General features: G+C 37.8%; 1 protein-coding gene across 1 annotated transcript in view; it reads left to right on the top strand.

Annotated features, from left to right (window-relative positions):
- Positions 1-11,848, top strand: part of Fam19a1 (family with sequence similarity 19 (chemokine (C-C motif)-like), member A1) — a 480,497-nt gene that overhangs the window by 402,204 nt on the left and 66,445 nt on the right. The window lies entirely within an intron of this gene.

Genomic DNA, 11,848 nt, shown 5'->3' with positions numbered 1-11,848 from the left:
AATACTGTACAGAGGAATTACAGTTACATGAGCAAGGTAATGAGTACATTTCTTATCAAGCATTGTTGCCTCCTCCTTTGTTTTTCCCCTACCATCCCTTCCTTCCCATCTCCTCAACTACACTTCCCTTCCCCTCCCCTGCCTAAATTGTAAAGTTTGTTTTTCAACATAGCATCTTGTACATCTCATTGACTGCGTTCACATACTGTGCCACAGAGCTCTTGAGCTAATCCCTCTGTCCATAAACTTTTGTATCATTTGACTGACATCTCCAAAGCACCCTGGGTAAGCACTACCCGACTGTGTATGCATGTAGCTCATTTTAAGAGTGGACATATTAAGTGAGATCAAAAATATGTATTTTACATGACCATCTTGGGGGGATTCTGATGCCATTGCTCATGGACCATACTTTGAAATCATTTACTCTATCACTCTTAGGTAAGGAGAGGAGTTTGCAGTGCATTTTAATCATCTGACTGAATTCTACTATGACAGCTTATGTTATAGATTTCTACATGCATATTTGATGAGCAACAGGTAAAATGTATTTTTTCCCAAGCACCATTTACCTGCTCACTGTTTTGTACACAAGTGCTATACCCCTGAATTGCATCCTCAGTGCTACTGTCCACTGTTCAGTCATTTCTGAAAGGACTTGGGAAAATTAATGGACTACTCAAAATCATCATCGACACAGACTCTAAAATCCTCAGGGCAAGAGATTATGATTCCCAGTTTGTTATTCACCCTTCTCTCTCCAAAAAGGCTATGTGGATTCCCAATGGACAATATAGTATAGGGATAACTACTGTTAGAACATTTCCAAATGTCTTATGCATAAAAACTCCACATGGAGATCACATTGAACTTCTTGTTTAAGAGTTTTACATGATTAGAGTGGAGGCATCTTTATTTCCTACTTAAAAAAAAAACTTCCTCCAGGAAAGGGTGAACAAGACAGAAATCAGGATATATATTTAGGAGTATTTGGTGCAGGTTCCCTGAGAAAGAATGTGAAACAGATGTGCTTTCTGGATGTTTGCCAAGTAACATCTTTGAGGTCAACATCTGTGAGAGAAGTTGGGTGGGGAGACTGTGATGAACAGAAGGGGAGAGGAGCTGAGATTTTGCAACAGGGATCCCCAAATCCTTTCAGAGCTTCCTCTCTTAGGCAAGAAACAAAGACACCCCATTCTCACTTTTGCCAGCCACCAAAGTCAGGGTGATCCTGGAAGGGGAGGTATCCATTTAGTAAGGAAACTCTTTTTAGCTATGGACAATTCCTACTTAACTCACAATCATTGCATGACCTTAGGGAATAGACCTCTTGTTCTCAGGAAAGAGAGATGGAGGTATGTGATCTATTGTCTTAACACATCATGAACTAAGTTTCTAACTAGTAGGACAAGAATGAAGAATACCATTTGGAAAGAAAAATAGTGGACAGGTTGGAGAATATTGAGTGCTTGAAAATAATGAAAAATTCTTATTCGACTTTGATCTTGCAACCAGAATCTGTGTCTTAGAAAGATTTTTAACATGCCAACTAATTTCAAAGGCATGATACTTTTTTTATTCTCTTGATCTTTTAATGCACTGAGAGAAGTAAGCAATGAATCAAACTTGAATGTTTTGTTGTGTGAAGTACAAGCTTTGCAGAGTTGAATAAATAGAACTAAACCCTAGTTCAGGAGGCAAAATAAATGGAACTAATACCAGTTTTATAGGAGCTGAATGAATTTGATTGCAGTTGATAGGAAGTATTAGCTCATCTCTCAAATGAGTGATAAGATCAATACAAAGAAATCTCATTGCTGCTTTAGCCTTATTCCCTATTTACCCATCTGAAATTTTCATTCAAGGTGCTCCAGTCAAATACTCATGAAATAATATCATCCCCAATGACATCAAAGCAATAAAGGTAATCACTGGGACCCAGCGCTGGGGAGCACAGAGTGAATTGTAACACTCATTACCCTTAAATGGTGGTTGCGCTTTCAATACTCATTAATTTGTTCAGATTTGCACAGTAATTAACCACTGCTTTGGTATTTGGTGGAAAGGGCTTGAGAGATGTATAATTTCCATCCTTTCTGAAAGTACCTTTCTCATTATTACCCATAAGAATAAGAAATAACTGTTGGAGTTTCACTAAGAAAGGACTAAGGCCTCTTTTTAATGTCTCTTCTACAGCAAAAAGAAAAATAAAGCTAGTCCAAAATTGGTTAGAAGTGGCATTCATCATGCAGACAAGAATTCAATGTATATACTTTAAAACGTTAAAAAGTAAAGGAAGGGGTGGGCCAGAGAATGGTGAGAAAGTCAACAGGGGTGACACAGATCAAGACACATTGTACTTACGAGCTGCTTTGTTAAATGGCAAGTCCTTGGTATAACTACTTAAAGAAAACTAATAGAGGAAAAATAAAAAAAAACAGCACTGGCATAAAAAAAATCCAATGAACAAAATAAATGGCATTCATAAAGTGTTGAAAGGGATATGATGTATGTTTCTGATCTCAGAATTCTGGCTTTGCATGGGGTTTTAGAGCCTCCTTTTCCCGACTGGAGCATTTGATTGTCCCTTCCTTCGTGGAGGGCATCCACGAGGATAGCACGTCACTTCGTTTTTTCTTCTCAGTACCTACTCTTGCACCTGGCTCTCCCCTAAACAAAGAAGTTATTGTTTCTTGTTGTTGTTTTGTTTTTAATACTGTCACTGAGGTTCAAGGAAGGATAGAGTTTTAACATAATGGGGTCCAGAGTAGCTGCCACCAGGAGTATACCACTGTCCTCAGCAGAGTGGGTTGACAGTATCTTCAGATTCTACATTCAGGGGCAAGAACTCTAGAAGAACATTTGCCTTCTCTTGGTTCCAGATTCAAAGTACCATCTTCTCCTTCCCCCCAGAATGGACCCCAAAGAAATAGAGAGTGAATATTCACCTTCACGGACGCTAAGGGCAAGGGGAGGGAGCTCCTGGAGTGGCTCATTAGCACACAGAGGCTGACCCCCAGTCCAAGCCCTGACAGCATTTCCAGATCCCATAGACCTGGGTGAGAGCCCAATATGTGCATTTCCAGCAAGTTGCTTAGTGCTTCTGAGGACCTAGGAAAGTCACCATACTAGAAATGTTCTAGTAATAACTAATAATAATAGTTCAACATTTCAACTATACTATAAAGTCGAATACATCTAAAATTAATTATTTCTCTAAAACCCAAGATATAAATAAGGAAAAGATCTCTTAAAGCTCAAGATAAGGGAAATAAAACAAAATAACCTGGCCAGATTGCTCAGACCATTTAGACCACATGTAAGTACAATTTTTATTTTGAAGACTTTCAGCTAGTAGGATTATTCCATCTTTTTTTCCCCCTACCATGGTCCAGTGTTTTCTAAGCTGCTCTGAATCACTGACTCTTAGTAGGAGGTGACAGTTTGAAGAGGGATTGAAAGCTTAATCAGTGTACCTCATCCCTAACAATGACCTGCATGGCTTGTATAGAAAGTCTAATCGTTGTCAAGAGCACAGGCTCACTCCAGCAAGTGCTCAGGTTGTCATTTGGAATGAAAACTTACAGTAGACATGGCATTCTGTTCTAGGGAGGGTGTGGGAGCCACAGAGCTTTTCTGCCCTGGAATCATGGTGGATAATTCCAGCTTGCTGTCCAGAGTCTCAGCAAAAGACAGGGGCCATCTTGTCCAGTTTTGGGCTCCTCATACATAATACACCAATGGCTTTGGAGAGATAAAAAAAAAAAAAACGATTGCTCCTAGAGCCACTGTCTGAATTGCAACAAGGCACTGATAGTCCTAAAAAGAATTAAGTCCTACACACCAACTGCAATGGAATTCATGACTTAAGGCTGAGATCATATAGAATGTATTAGAAATGTTAGAGAGAGGAAAAGAGAGAGAGAGATAAGGGAGAAAAGGGAGAGGGAAAGAGAGTCTAGGATGCATAGGAGTTTTTTTTCTTTTTTCTATATTTATTCTATACTTCCAAATATTCCTAAATGCACATCTACACTTGATTTTTTATAAGTATGATGCTTTTCAAAAATTACATAAATCTAATGAAGAACTGATCCCAGATATGTTCTGCAAAGAGAGGGATATTCTACTTACTTATAATTATATCTAATTACCGCAAGTTATATCTTGAATTATGTCATTAGGCACAGCGTAAACTGAATAAGCCTTGGGCTTAGCAAATCTTCTCATGTTTTGTGTTAAATGGTATAATCTCCTCAGAGGGTAACCTTGAATTTTCCAGATTTAATCAAGATATTATGGGTGATATTTCTTGTCATTAACTGACAAGCAGAATTCATGACACATAAACATTTTTAACTGTCTCTGTTGAGGGAAAAAATGCCTTTAGTTATGAATAGTGTGTTTATGTGCTATGCAGTGAATTTGAAAATTGGCAAGTATGAAGGCAAATAAAACAAATGGAGAGGATAGTTATTTCGGTTTAAGTGACCTCTTAAAATATGGATTTGAGCCACTGTGAGCATTTTCTCATCTCTGTGTGTGGTACCTGCTTTCTTAGTTTTTTGTTTCCTTGTGATTATTTAACTCACAGTGCTTTGTAGAGTTCTCAAGCACAATGGGGGCAGGGCATTCATTTTTGTCCAAGGTAAGACATTGATTGAGTCAGCCAGCAAATTAACAGCAACAGAACACTATTAAAATTTAAACTTAATTGCCTTCTTCTCCTAATTTCTATGGATTTAATCAATAGACGCCAGAGAAAAGTTAAAGTTATTTAACAAGCATCTATTTCCTATGGCATAATTTAAAAAAAAAAACAACAGTTTGATCACAGAGTTGATTCAATTTACAAAATAAATGCTTTCACGCAGGATTTTAGATAGTTTGGGTTTTTTGAGGTAATGGATATTGAACTCAGGACCTCTCTACCAATTGAGCCATACTCCTATCCCCTTTTTACATTGGTTATATTCAAGGCAGAGTCTCACTTTTATGCCTCAGTGAATCTGAGCTGTAATCTACCTATTTGTGCTCCCCCAGTAGCACAAATAGGTAGTAGTAGTAATAGTAGGTAACAAGTACACCCCACCATACCCAGTCATTAATTGAGATGGAGTCTCACACGTTGGATGTCCAGGCTAACGATTCTCCCATCTGAGTTTCCCATGTAGATGGGCTTTCACCACGCCTTACTGAAACAGATTTTGGATTCACCCTTTCCCTTGACATGAGAAAAGGAATGTCCATTGTGTAATCAGTTCGGTTTTTCTCTCTGCTACCCTTGGCATGGACTTGTGTTGCTTTGCAACTCCATTGTCATTTGCTGTAAACTCATTTGCTATTGCTACATGAAACCTCAGATGGGTGTCCCGTCTCCTGCAATCACGTGTCCACCAAATCCATGTGTTGTCAGCTTAAGCCTCTGTGTGGCCATGTTGGGAGGTGGGATGTGGTGGGATGAGGCGAGGTAACAAGGGCCCATCTTCCTGAACACATGAATGCTGTTGTTCTTCTGTAGCCTCTTTGAACTTGTTTCCTGTCATATTTGGACATCGTGTTCTTCTCAGGCACGTGCACCCTGAACTTGACTTCCCAGCCTTTAGAACTGTGATAAGCTAAATTTCTAGTACTTATCAAAAGCGGAGTCTGTTATGTTCTATGACAAGCCCAAAGAACCAGACCATGATGCCAGTTTTCAACAAAATTGGAATACTTTAACTAGGCATATTTAATCAATTTAAGCTTTTAAGTTTACATACATGAAAGGAACACAATGTAATCGTGTTATTCATGCCACAAGAGCAAGAAATAAAATATTAATTCATGGGACCTAGACTAGGAAAGCAATGATTTAGACATTGCAATATATATCGAGAAGTTGAAATATGTATGAAGAACAGAATTTTCTTTCCATCCTGCATTGTCCCTCCTTGGGTTCCAAATTTCCCTTGGAAAATAACCTCAAAAGTCTGAACTGAGATTCTCTGTCTGTGTGAAACCTGTCCACTTTTGGGTTGTCCCAAGATAGGAAGGAAGAGATGAAACCCAAATCAGTCACATGGGCTACTTATTATCCATTGCTGTCAAGAGTTTAGCCCAAGAGAACACCACAACAATTGGATAAATGAAGGTTTTAGATTATCAGTGAATTTCAATTATAGTATTTGTGCTCTCCTAGACCCCTATTACTGCCCATAGCTTGGAGGTGACAGCACAGTGGAGATTTATGGGGCTTGTTCACTGCTTAGCTACATCTAACTTGAGCTCAGGTTACCAGTACTTCTCTATTATTTTCAAATCTGGTTTCTGGGAAAGACATACACTTGCTGCCTGCAAAGACTTTATGAACTGCTGACTCATCAAGAGCTGCATCTTTTTTTTTTTCATAAGAAAAGGATTCTACCAGGTATTAAATGATCCCTTGTCAAAGAGCTTGGTCATAGAAGAAAGAAGATAAGAAATAAGGAAGACAGTTACAAACTCAAGCTTCTTGCTAAGCATTTGAGATTAGAGATAGCAAAGCTTTAGGAGGTTAGGGAAAAGAGTGAGTACTTTTTCTGTTTTATTTTGTTTAGTACCTAAACTGACAATAATACGATGATTATACTAATTTTAATTGCATAGAATTGTAAAAGGAGAAGTGTCTAGGAGACGATCAGTTAGAGTAGGTATGGGGAAAGGAGGAATAATGAGAGAATGCATTTGATGAGGAAGATTTCATTGTTATCTGATGATAACAATGCACTTTAATAATGACTCTCTAGGTATGGTTATACATACCTATAAATCCAAGCTACCTAAGCCAAAGCAGGAGACTCTATCTAAAAAACAATTTTAGTCCAAAACACCTAGGAGTCTAGCAAGCATATGCACTGAGTTCAAATCCCACTACAACTTTGTCAAAATGTCCAGTACTTGTTATAGTGAAGACATTTTACCTGGCTGTTTCCAATACTATAATATTAGTATTTAGATATTATTGATCTCCTGTAGAGGTAATGAAATGAAGGCTAGAGACATTAACTGATGAAGCAAGGCTACTAAACTATTCAGGAAATATATTTTCCTATCTTCAAATTCATTACAATGCCAGGATACCTCACTTCTCTGATGGTATTGTGGTCAGGATTTGCAGTTAGAATCACTTGTTCATGCATATACTTGAGAATATGAGGTTTTGCCTAAACCTGTACCCCATTACTAAAAACTGGGGCAAGTTGGCTGTACCACTGGGAGCAAGCCAGAACTGTCCAAGCCATCAGGACTTGATCCATAACCAAAAGTTTGGGATGCTGTCTAGCAGATGGTAAGGTATGGACTCAAGGTGCTGATTTGGTCTCTAGGAACCTGAGATAGTTAAATGCAGATTCCAGAAGTAGTGATTGTCAAAAGAATCCAATTCTGGGCTGGGAAGGTGGCTTAGTGATAGAGTGCTTGCCTGGAATGCATGAAGCCCCGGGTTTGATTCCTCAGTACCACATAAACTGAAGAAGCCAAAAGTGACACTGTGGCTCAAGTGGTAGAGTAAAAGAAGCTCAGGGACAGTGCCTAGGCCCTGAGTTCAAGCCCAGGACTGAAAGGTTGGCGGGGCGGGGAGGAAGAATCCAGTTCCTATGGATTATTTCAAGTTCTACAGGTGGATTTTTATAACCCCTTGAATATGATTTCTCTCTAGCTATAATGCCAATTATTTCTATCATTTCTCCATGTAGAAAAGGCCCAGACAGGAGTCAGACATAGAAAAGAGCGTAAGAGATTAAGACAAACTGAGCCAAATAAATCACCACTAACATACAGTCACTTTTGAGGGAGAAACAGCACAGAGAGAAGCAATATAAGTGGCAGAGATAACTTTGACTCTGAGGACACAGTTTTGTTTGTCACATTACTTGTGGCTTGTTTTTCTAGTATGGCTGTGTCTTTCCTGTGACTGATACAAATGTAGAGAAGACACAGCTGACCTGATTAGCTAACGTGCTACTTCCTTATCAAAGTCAGGCTGGTTCTTTGCGTTCACCCTATATGCTGCAATTGAAAATCTCTCTTGCTCAGGGTCATATGTGAAAAGATTCTCATCTCATCCTCGGGAACCTCTTTTTCAATGTTGCCTTCTCATTTCAAGGAGCCTGATCTTAAGCTGTTAAATCAGAGGTAGCCCCAGTCTTCAGAAACCTGAAACCTTCCAACAGAGCAGAAAAAGCACTTGAACCTCTGCCATTTGTCACAAAGATTATGACTGGCAAGCAAGGAACTCAACTTGTCTCTCCGAATGAAGAGACAAGTCAGTGAAATTGATATGATTCACAGAGTTATGAAAAATTCAGGCTTAAATTCACAACATTTATATCTATACAGATAGATTGATAGATACATGATAGATAGATAAATAGATAGATAGATGGATAGATAGATAGATACTAAAGAAGCACAATAAATAGTTCTTTATGTTAGTTTAAGATGACTCCCTAGTCATATATCTGCTGCTGGTTCAACAATCAAGATTAAATGAATAGCATTATTTGGGCCTCAGTAAAATAACCGTGTAAGGATCATTTTTAACATTTTCTAATATTTGTATTTTCAATTTCATAGAACTTATTATCCAGTGTCTTTGAGGGAGTGGAAGGCACTTGGTTCGAATCCAAGGCCTATTATTTGTTAGACAGGCACTCTAGCACTAAGCCATAACATCAGCCCCTTCCCCCTCCCCTTTTCTTTTTGATCTGATGATCTTGAAATAAGGACTTGCTTTTTTCCTCAAGCCCACATCTGGACCATACCCTATTTGATGGCAGGGATGACAGATGTACATCACTACCCAGCTCTTTTTCTGTTGTTGAGATTGGGGGATTTCATGAACTTTTTTGCCCCATTTGGCTATGATCCTCCCAATCTCAGCCTCCTTTGTTGCAACGATGACTCCCGTGTGCTACTGTTGGTTGAGAAGCTGTCTTTCAAACTTTCTGATCCAGGCTGGCTTTGAACAACAATCCTCCCAATGTCTGCTTCCCAAGTAGCTAGAATCATAAGCCTTGGCACTAATACCTGATCCAACTTTTTGAAAAAGAGATGTATACTCTATTTGTAGCCTGGAAATTGTTATGCTAGTATAAGTTTACAATCACTAATGGCTCCCATACTGATGATTAAGTTCTATCACCAAACTGTGGCTATTTTTATTAGCTTTTTCAATGTTTAACATGCATATTAAAAGCTGTTGCTGGAATTTACACAAAGTGAACAAACACACCCATGTATCAAGTCCCAAGATGACAAAACACAACATCATCAACATACTAGAAGCATTTTCTGTCTCCTTTAAACTGCTGTTCCCTCTCTCTCAAGGGCATCTGCTATTGTGACTTCTAACATTCTCTTTGGACTATAAATTATACAGTAAAATTCTACAGTACATACTCTTTTATGTACTCATGAAATTCATCTGTGTGGTTGTATTTAATAGTTGTTTCTTGGTTCTCATTACTTTAAAGTATTCAACTATATAGTATGCAATGTGTACTATATAGTATACATTAAATATGGTATATCCAATGGACCATTTCTTTTTAAATTCTTCTTTTGTAATATTTGTAAAGGCAAATGTAATTCTATCTTTTATTCTATTTTTCATGAGTACACAAGCACCTTTCAGTTTGGAGGTATTATAAATAATTCTTTCGCAGACATTTTATACACATCTTTTGGAAAATATATGTGAGTGTATCTATTTGATGTCAATCTAAGCGTGGAATTTCTGCATCAAAGAATAAGTACAGTTTCAGCTTTAGAAAACACAAGCATTTCCCAAAGGGGCTAGAGCAGTGTTTTGCATGATCTCATGTAGTCATTTAAAAAAATAATATTGTTGGATGCATCACACTGTCATGTTGTTTTGAGTTCAGAATAAGAAGCTAGAATCATCAGTGGTTAGGGAATCATTACTGTATCTATAAGAGATTTAGACCTTATGCTGTGCCCAGGAAAGAGCAAAAGTTCTGATATCATGAATGAAATTTTAACACAAGGAAGACTTTCAAAGATCAAGACCAAAGCTGGTCCTTGGCGGTCTGAGCAGACATATTCCCTGGGATTCTTGAATTCTCAGCAGTGAAGGTGGCCACTTTTGCTGCCTCATTAGGTATTCTCAACTTCGCCACTCTCTTTGTTTAACAAATCGAAACATGATGTGGCAAGTTGACAGAGGAGTTGAGGAGAATTCTCAGTGATGCTTATAATGTGCTCAAGACACCTGTGCATATTTATTTCTTCTGCTCATTCTCCTAGCAGGAAGTCAGCAGGCCTTTGCTAAATGAGAGACTGGGATGGCTTTCAGGAATCTGTTTGGGAGTAGGGCGGGCAATCCAGCAACTACTGTGACATAGAGAAGTTGAAAAAGTGAAAATTAGTTTTAGTAAAGCTTGGGAGTCTACATGGAACTCTTTCTCCATGAATATTTATGTTTGTCTTGTAAGATGCCAAAAGCTGGAATAATCACTTCTGTCATTGTGTAATCATCTCTGTGTTATGGGGATTCTAAACAATGAAATACTGTGGATAAATATAAATCTATGTAGATTATGCCTATCAAGTCTTAGACATTAATGCAAGTGGTCCTCAACTTCTGCTCCACCTTGAAACAACCAGCTCTATTCTAAATGAGCATAAGAAAATGCTGATTTAATTTCCCTCCTTTGTGGTAGATAGGATGTGCCTAAAAATCTGTAAGTAAACACAAGAATGATATACAAGTGCTTACAAATGAATCAACGGAAGTATAACAGACTCCATGGAGAGCTCACATCATAAAAGTATTTTAAAAGACTAGGTCAAAGCCTAACCAAACAAGCACCAGGAAATGGGTATTTGCAAGAGAGAAATGAGGTGAAAGGGAGAGGGGCAGACAATTGAAGTGGACAAGAGAACACAGTCAAGAATTCATTGCATATACCACAAAATGAAGAAAAATAAGGAAAAGGTTGGTGGAAGGGGGTGAGAACGTTGGAGCGAATGACATTGATGAAGAGAATTATATTGACAAACTGCTTTGGTAAATGTCACCTCCTTTGTACAACTACTTAAAGATAATCAAAACTTAGAAAAAAGAACAGATTGAATTATAATGTGTAAATTTATAAGTACTCAATAGATACTGTTTTAACAAATGAAGGATTTCTTTGAAAGAGTGGCTCATATCTATAATTCTAGCTCTTTGGAAGACAGAGATCAGAAGTGTTGTAGGTCAAGACCAGTCTGGGAAAGTGACTGAGACCCCCACAAGTAGAACTTGTTTACAGGTAGGAGAGTCTTGGTCCAAAAGCAGTTCCAAGACAAAACCCAAGATTGTATTACAAAAAGGAGTAGATCATTTGTGAGGCCCTTAATTCAAATGCCAGTACCACCAAAAAATAACATATTTAAACATTAAATGTCAGATAGATAAATAACTAAATCTATACTTCTATATTATGATGTGGATTCCCAAAAGAAAACTAAACAAAACATTTAATTTCCATTACCTCTCAATAATCACAAATAAAATTATCTGAAGCTCAGGGACATCTCATTGTTATTATGGGTCAACCTGTATCCTTATTTCAGCATGTAAGTATACATGTGAGTAGATATGGCTATACCCTATAATTGATCATTTTATATACACATATAAGTTTCAGTTGTGTGTTATGTGTGTGTCAGTGTATGAACATGTATATCTCTATAGGTGTTGGATTTGGATATTGATTTTATTTTGTTTTTTTATGCTTTTTTTATTGTAAAGATACTATATAGAGGGTTACAGATACATGAGTGAGGTAATGAGTACACTTCCTCTTGAACATTGTTAGCC

Source organism: Dipodomys ordii, unplaced genomic scaffold (assembly GCF_000151885.1).
Source record: "Dipodomys ordii isolate 6190 unplaced genomic scaffold, Dord_2.0 Scaffold12, whole genome shotgun sequence".
In the NCBI taxonomy this organism is placed as follows: Eukaryota; Metazoa; Chordata; class Mammalia; order Rodentia; family Heteromyidae; genus Dipodomys; species Dipodomys ordii.
This window is presented reverse-complemented; position numbering and strand designations above follow the sequence as displayed.